The sequence below is a fragment of the Neolamprologus brichardi genome, chromosome 23 (assembly GCF_056152115.1).
Source record: "Neolamprologus brichardi isolate AB-2024 chromosome 23, ASM5615211v1, whole genome shotgun sequence".
Taxonomy (NCBI): Eukaryota; Metazoa; Chordata; class Actinopteri; order Cichliformes; family Cichlidae; genus Neolamprologus; species Neolamprologus brichardi.
In genome coordinates, this window is record NC_142125.1 from 18,795,461 (window position 1) to 18,804,142 (window position 8,682).

An 8,682-nucleotide genomic window follows, 5' to 3' on the forward strand; every position below is an offset into this window, starting at 1 on the left:
ATCCGTGCCACCCTCATGGGAAGGGCTGAGGAGAGCCCCAGACGAGGGGTCACCCAGTAGCCATGGAGCAGAAGCCAGAGGGGGCTGCAGTGGCGTGCCCGCCGGCTCTGCTGGCAGCCAGCTGAGCCAGAGTGAACCGAGCCGCAGGCCCAGAGGCCAGAGGCCCGAGGGACCCCTTTGCCCCGGAAGAGGCCTGACCGAGCAACAGGTGCCAGGCCCCGCTAAGTAGCCACCGCGAGTGAGCTGGTACATACCTGAGCGCCCAGCCCCGGACACCAAGAACTACCAACGCACCGACCCTTGAGGGCATCAGTCACCAGCAGGGAGTGTGGTGAGGGGAGATAGGCCTCTACACTTTGGAGGGCCTTGGAGTTCCCAGAGAGGTGGAGTCTAAGACCCGAACTGACATATAGACACAGACAAACAGGCACACATTGACACAATCATACATTCCCACCCTCATGCACACATATACAAATACTCAGCACGCACCCAACGTAAGGATAGACATAAATGGACACTGTACACACAATCACACTCCCCAAACATACACTATATCCCGGGTCCAGGTATCCACGCCCCCAGAGGGGGAAACGGCATCTAGACCCAGGAGATGTTACCCTTTCCCCCGGGGTGGAGGCAAGCAGACCGCCCCAGGCTCCGCAGCAGCAGGGAGGCCCCGCATCCCAGATCCCAATCGGACGGCCAACACCTCCTCCCAGCCCCCCCGCCCCGATGGCCAGCAGAGAACGGGGGGGTGTGAAGACCCCAAACCTCCCTCCTCTTGCTCATGTGTAGTGTTGCTGCGTGTTGTTCTACAATGCATTTAAAACACGGGAGAGATTTAAAATTGAGAGGTGGGCTCTAGCGCCAGAGGTGGGGTTGAAAGAATAATTATATGTTTTAAAATATAAGCAGCAATACATTGCGCATATATATAGTATTATAATACACAAGACAGCGATTTATGTGGCTGATTTCTCAGAAACACGTTAAACAATAAATGAAACCAAGCCAGATGACGCCAGACCGGGCTTTTACTTTGAAGTGAGTGGATCAAAGCTTTATCAAAGCAGAAATACTCATCTTAATGGGGAGGTTAAAGGTCACCTGTTGAGCGAGTGAGAGGGAGGAGTAATGGGAGAGTAATTTCAGGTTGAGTGAGGACTGGTTTGAGAGGAGGGAGAGAGGAGGAGAGAAGGCTTTTATTGTGGTAGAACGAGGGAGGGTAGACAGAGGGAGAGAGGGAGGTATCTGAGTTTGAACTTGTGTTTTCCTTTAGTCTTTGTCATCTCAGATTCACAAACGCAGACACACACATACACACAAATATACTGGGTGTCATATTGAGAGACGCCGGGCGAGTGAGGACAACATGCTCTGCTTAAAAGGTAAGAGAGAGAGATAGAGAGAGAGGGCATGAAGTTATGAAATGTGGGTCATTTTGTTCTGTATCTATCAACATTAACACACACACACACCGTTATCTTCATAACCTTTTTGCAGTGTGAGTGAGAAAGAGTGTGAGTGTGTGTGTGTGTGTGTGTTGGGGCACTGAAGAAGGTTGAGCAAGCTTTATTTTGAGCACAGAGAGAGAGAGAGAGAGAGATTAATGGAGGGAGTGAAGAGTTGACTAGATGCACTGTTTTCATGATTACAGCTGCAGGAGTCCTTTGTGCAAGTGTTACTATGGTTACTGCTCCTAATAGCACCGCTAGTATTTCAACTACCACAAGTACTTCTGATACTGTAAGTACTGATAATGCTGGTTCATCCAAGTTTTGGGTCAGAGACGTGTGCAGTCTTGAGTCTGGCACGTGTGTGTGTGTGTGTGTGTGTGTGTGTGTGTGTGTGTGTGTGTGTGTGTGTGTGTGTGTGCGTGCGTGCGTGCGTGCGTGCGTGTGTGTGTAAGTCTTTAATGACTGTCGGCCTGTCGGGGCAGGCTGAAGCATCGCATTGAGCCTCCATAACACAGCTGTCCTTCTCCTGCAGCTTCAGACGTGGCTGTGGAGCTTTCCTTAATGAAATCCTGCAAGCTGCACTTCCTCAAGCAAACAAAAACAAAAAGAGCACACATAAAATTTGCTAGAATGTTTATCGACTCATGATGTTTCAGTTTTAGCTACAAAACAAATTAGCAGTTAATGTTTAAATGTTTCACCCATGATCTTATTGTTCCTCTTTTTAAGATTGTTTGCTTTTATCTGTGGCCTCATTCTGTATCATTATAAGCTACATTTGCATATTAGAGCTCAATTCCATTTGTATTTGTACTCATGATGCATATTGAAGCAAATCTTGCAGTATTTAGTATTCGTATTAGATCGTATTTACATGTTTTGCAAGCTCAATATATTAATCATACCTGTGTGAAGTGGTTGAAAAAATAGGAAGACTTAGAAGCACAAAATATAACAACTGAATGCGCCAGGACAAGATTGATTGATTGATTGATTGAATCTTTATTTTGAACATGTTAAAAAAGTACAACAACATAGAATTAAAAGAGACAAATAAACAAAGCAAAACAAAAAGAAAACGAGCAACCACAACTACAAATATCTTTTATGTTCAAAAAGGAGCAGGAAGAAGCATGAGCTTATTTAATCCCACCCCTTTTCCACTATCTAGTAATTTATAGACTACCGAAATACCTCCTTGCAATCACATTATGTGTCATGTGTATTTTTTTTTTTAATTATTATTCTTTTTTTTTTTTTTTTTTATTTATTTTATTTTATTTTTTTATTTTTTATTTTTTTAATATATATACATATATGTTTCTATCTATCCATACATACGTATTTACACATATGCACATATACACATTTTCAATAACCCCATTAACACCTCAAAGGATACACAACCTACAAATATATATATACCCATACCAACATACCCGTGCACCCGCACACACATGAAAATATTAGACAAGAACACCCTATCAAATCTCTACCTCCTCCCTGTACCCTGTAAAAACCTTTTCCTTAAACCGCTTTTTAAACTGTGCCATGCTCGGACATTGCTTTATATCTTTACTTAGTCTGTTCCACAGTTTCACTCCACACACAGAGATGCAAAAACTTTTTAATGTTGTACGGATACGAGGATGTTTTAAATTTAATTCCCCCCTCAAATTGTATCCCCGTTCCCTTTTAGAAAACATTTTTAGAATATTGTCAGGAAGCAGGTTATTTATTGCTTTATATATAATTTGTGCAGTGAGAAAATGAACCAGATCTGTGAATTTGAGAATTTTTGATTTTAAGAATAGTGGATTTGTATGATCTCTGTAACCGGTTTTATGGATTATCCTTATGGCCCTTTTTTGTAATATAAAGATTGATGATAGCGAACATTTGTAAGTATTGCCCCACACCTCTGCACAGTAATTCAAATACGGTGCAATCAGGGAACAATAGAGAATGTGGAGTGATTTGTGGTCCAGAATGTGTTTTACTTTACTCAAGATTGAGACACTTCTTGAACTTTTGTTATGTATATGATTTATATGAGACTTCCAGTTTAATTTATCATCTATAATCACACCAAGAAACTTATGTTCAAGTACTCTTTCAATTTCCACACCATCTATATGAATCTGCACTTGTGCATTTCTAAGGGAATTCCCAAATAAGATTATTTTAGTTTTACTTAGATTTAGCGATAGTTTGTTCCTGTTAAACCATTTTTTAATTTTGCACATTTCTGATGTAATTGTATCCAGCAGCTCCTTTAGATTCCCCCCAGAACAAAAAATATTTGTGTCATCTGCAAATAATACTAATTTTAATATATCAGATGCCTTACAAATATCATTTATATAAATAATAAATAATTTTGGACCCAGTACAGAGCCTTGTGGAACACCACAAGCAATGTCCAAGCATGATGAGGAATGGACACCCAGCTTCACAAATTGTTTCCTGTCACTTAAATAATTTTTCACCCATTGCAGTACAACCCCCCTGATCCCATACCGTTCCAGTTTATTAATTAATATGTCATGATTGATTGTGTCGAATGCTTTCTTGAGATCCAGAAATACTCCAGCTGCGTACTGTTTCTGATCTATAGCGTTCGTAATCTCCTCAATTGATTCGATTAATTTTTTGATCTGAATCCATATTGACTGTCAGAAAGTAATTTATATTTATCTAAGAATTTGTCTAATCGTTTATTAAACAGGTTTTCTAGGATTTTGGAGAATTGTGGTAATAAAGAAACAGGCCTGTAGTTTGTGAAGTGGCGTCTATCCCCAGTTTTATACAGCGGCACAACTTTAGCTATTTTCATTTTGTTTGGCACTTTTCCCATCTGAAATGATAAGTTGCAAATATATGTTAGAGGTCCTACAATTCCTTCAATGACCTTCTTGACGATTTTCATGTCAATATCATTACAATCAGTTGATGTTTTATATTTACACATGTGTACAATGTCAATTATTTCTTTTTCCTCCACTGATGTGAGGAACATTGAGTTAGGGTTCCTATCAATCAGGTTTTCACTACAGTCTACTGATGGCAGTGACTCAGGAATTTGTTCTGCCAGTTTTGGTCCAATATTTACAAAATAATGATTAAAGCTGTTGACCTTATCAGCAGTGTTTTCCATAATATTGCCATTGTCGATAAAGTATTGAGCATAACTTTGTTGTCCAGAATTATTTTTAATGATACCATTTAAAACATCCCATATTCCCTTCATATTATGTTTATTGTTGTTCAATATTTTACTATAATACTCCTTTCTACATACACGTATAATATTGGTCAACTTATTTTTGTATTTTTTATATTTATTTTCAGCATCTTTTGTTCGTTGTTTTAGGAATTCCCTATAGAGTGTATTTTTCTTTTTACATGCATTTTGTAAACCCTTAGTGATCCATGGTCTATCTGAATATTTGTGCTTTCTGTTGTATTTTATTGTTGAACAGTTTTTATCGTACAATTCCATGAATATTCTTAAAAATATGCCATATGCAATATCAATATCAGTTTCTTTGTACACACTGTCCCAGTCCTGATTTAATAGATCATTCTTAAGTGCATTCATAGTTTCTTCTGTCCTTACACGTCTGTATCTCAGTTGTTCTTCATGCTGATTTTTCTTATAATTAGTGTCATAAACTGCAAAAACTGGTAGGTGATCACTGATGTTATTAATTAATATTCCGCTCACAATGTTGTTTTCCATATTGTTAGTGAAAATATTGTCAAGTAAGGTGGCACAATGTGGTGTAATTCTACTAGGCCTGGTTATTTTAGGGTGTAAACTCAAACTGTACATAGTGTTTAGGAATTCGTCGGTCATTTTATGCTTTTTCGGATTCAACAGGTCAATATTAAAATCCCCACAGATAAACATAACTTTTTGATTTGTTTTAGAGAACATTTCCTCTATGAAGTCATTAAATACTTGAATACTAGAGCCAGGTGTTCTATATATACAGCTAATTATTACATTTTTCTCTTTTTCCTTATAAATTTCAATTGTTATACATTCTAATAAATTATCAATTACAGTTGTCATGCTTTCTACCACCTTGTAATTTAGGTTTTTATCCACATACACAGCTACTCCCCCTCCACTCTTGTTCCTTCTATTTACAAAATTCACTTCATATCCCTCCAGTCCAAAGTCCAGTCCTTTCTCCGCATTGATCCATGTTTCAGAAATGGCAATAATTCCAAATGGATTTGTCAACTCATTTAGATATTCCTTTATATTGTTGAAGTTGGCATACAGACTTCTGCTATTAAAATGGATTATTGATAATTTATTTTCCGTGTTGATGGTGTGCTTAAACTGTTCATCAGTGAAGTAGCAGCAGTTACTGCTGATGTTGTAGAAGAAGTTATTTTCCGGGTCTATATCCTTTTCTAAGTCTAGAACATTATGGTCTGTGTATCGAAATGTTTTCAGTTCAAGATTATCATAAAGAGAATTCCAATGAGTTATATTGATATTGTTGTCGGATGCAGATGAAGTTCTTTTGGACTGTGCCATGTGTTGTGTTGTGTGTCACGTCACATGTGTATTCATACCTCCAGAGTAAGTTGAACCTCAGTATTTGTCCAGCTCCTCCATATTTCTGATGACCAACACTTTGGCTTGTTCCGGTGTTCCATTGAGTTTAATGAATACTTTGCAGTTGGTGGTCCATGTATTTTGAATTTTTCCCTGTTTCTTCAAGTAACGTGCCTTCCTGGCAATGTCCACATTTCTTTTTGTCAGATGTTCATTCATGAAGACATCGGATCCTTTCAGTTTCTTTCCTTGTTTTAACAGTGCTGTTTTGTGTTTTCTGTTTGCAAATCTCACAATGATGGCTGGTTTGTCACTGTCATTTTTTCGGGGTAGAGGGTGGCAAGCCTCAATGTTGTTATAATCCACTTCCACACCTTTGGACCGTAGAAAGGTAACCACTTGATGCTCCGTGGAGTTGACATCTTCCTCTCCTGGCCCTCCTACATTGTCGGCGGCGACCGCCCGGGCGTATGACCGGGGTTTGATGCGAAGCCCCGTGATGATGACATCGTTCATCCGGGTGTACTGCTCCAAATCCGCCACTCTGTTCTCCAGGTACGCCAGCCGCCGATCCTTCTCGGCTTCTTCTGGATGCGGAGAGCCTTAACTTCCTCGACCAGGTCCAGGATGGCTTTCTGCTGCAGTTTGACAGTAGAAATCTCCTCTGTCATAAACTCCAGCGACTTCTTAATATCGTCACCTTCCTCGGCTGACAGAACTTTTTTCGGGCCCATGCTTGTAGCGTTGCCGTGACGACCGGCTAGCTAGTTGATGCTAGCGTCCTTCCTCTCTCTCACCGCTACGGTTCAAAAACGTCAACTTGTGAGTTTTCGAGAGGTCGCAAATGACGAGCCACCACTTCTGGACGGTTTCCCACACACGCTCTCAAAGTTTAGTATCCGCGGAGAGCTGCCGTTTTCAGGAGATATGTTAAGTTTGTCAACGTTTCTGCTCAGAGAACCTGTTGCTGACAGCTCGGTGTGTCACTTCCATCACATCGCATCAGTTATTTTTGTCCCATCATCCGTCAGAGTAAACACTTTCACCCTCGGGAGAAATTCCCCTGTCAAGTACCTGACATTCACTTCAAAAACACAACTGAACTGCCAGGACACAGATGATGGATGACGTAGGAGAAAAGCTAGGGGAGAGGAACTGAAGATTGATGGGACCCTTCTCACTTTCTCTTCTTTTTTTTTTTGATGGCCAGGTGAATCTCTGAGTCAATCAAGCGTTTGATCACGGAGACCTCCAGGCAGAAAACGAATGAATATTATTATTGCTTTTATATGAAGCACGGATACCTTTAAAAATTGGTTAAAAACTCATGTTTTTGTTTTAGAACTGATTTCATAATTAAACAATAAACATTTTTTAACTTTCTTTCTGTCTGTGGTCCTCACCTCCCTGTGACTCATACACCTCAAAGGAACACCTCACAGTTTTACCAACAAAATACCAACAGCCTCCCAAACTGACTGAAAACAGAGACATTTATTATTCTGCTGTTATTTGTGAATATTTCTTCATTATGTTTATGTTTTGTTTTGTCACTTTGGACTCTTCTCCCGTCCACCAGCTGGAACCTGGGATGGATCCAACCTCTGAATGTACCAGCACAAATCAAGGCCTTTCAGACCAGGGGACATCTTCCAGTCTTCTCTTGTTCAAGTTCGGTGAATCCACATGAACCATAGCCTCAGTTTTCTATTCTTAGCTGACATCAGTGGCACTCGGTGTGGTCTTCTGCTGCTGTAACCAATCTGCTTAAATGTTTGATGTGCTTTGCATTCAGAGATGCTCTTCTTTAGTTGTGATAAGTGGTTTTGAGTTGCTGTTGCCTTCCTATCAACTCAAAGCTGTCTCTCCAATCTTCTGTGAACCGCTGCTCACAGGATATTTTCATCTTTTCAGACCATTCTCTGTAAATTCCAAAAACCATGGCATGTTCAAAGGCGTTTAGATCACCTTTCATCACCAATGTGGTGCTCGGCTTAAAATTCAGCAGATCGTCTTAAACATGCCTAAAGACAATGAATTGATGCCATGTGACTTGCTGAATAGATTGTTGTGTTAACAAACAGATGAACAGCAGCCAGTAGTGCATTTATGCTATGTGTGACTCTAAAGTTCCAGTCAGGCACTGACTATCAGCGTTTGAATTTTCCCTTTATGGTAATATAAAGTTTGTTTTTTTCTTTTCTTGGGTAATCTAAGATATTGTTCAAGTGGTTTTAACACAGGTCCTTCTTCAGGACTTCCTGGTTGAAGGTTTGTGTGCACAAATGAGGCAGTGTGGTTTATGAGAACACTATAAACCACATTGGTTTGTGGTGCTCCTTAATGTGCTGCAACTGCTGACTGTCCCCTTTCTTCTTAACATTTTATTTAGCAGGATCCAGTTCTGGTAGTGGATACCTGACTGAGGCGTTTATTTACTTTCAGTATGGAGGTAATGGAATACAGATCATGTTGCATGTAGCTGAGGGTCAGCTACATGCAACAGCAAAACCAAGCTGAGGTGCAATAACACACAATGAAAAAGCAAGATGTCAAAATAAAATCTAGTAGAGATTTAGTGTCCAGTCTGCAACTTTGTATTTTCAAACTCGAGCAAAGAATATCAAGATCACTTCAGTTATAATG

At 39.9% G+C, this 8,682-nt stretch overlaps 1 pseudogene across 1 annotated transcript; it reads right to left on the bottom strand.

Annotated features, from left to right (window-relative positions):
- Window positions 1-1,124: 1,124 nt before the first annotated feature.
- Window positions 1,125-7,090, bottom strand: LOC148096084 (uncharacterized; annotated as a pseudogene). The gene is made up of 2 exons (XR_015717227.1): window positions 6,054-7,090; window positions 1,125-2,036 (listed from the first exon to the last, which is right to left on the bottom strand). The product of XR_015717227.1 is annotated as an uncharacterized LOC148096084 (transcript).
- Window positions 7,091-8,682: the final 1,592 nt, after the last annotated feature.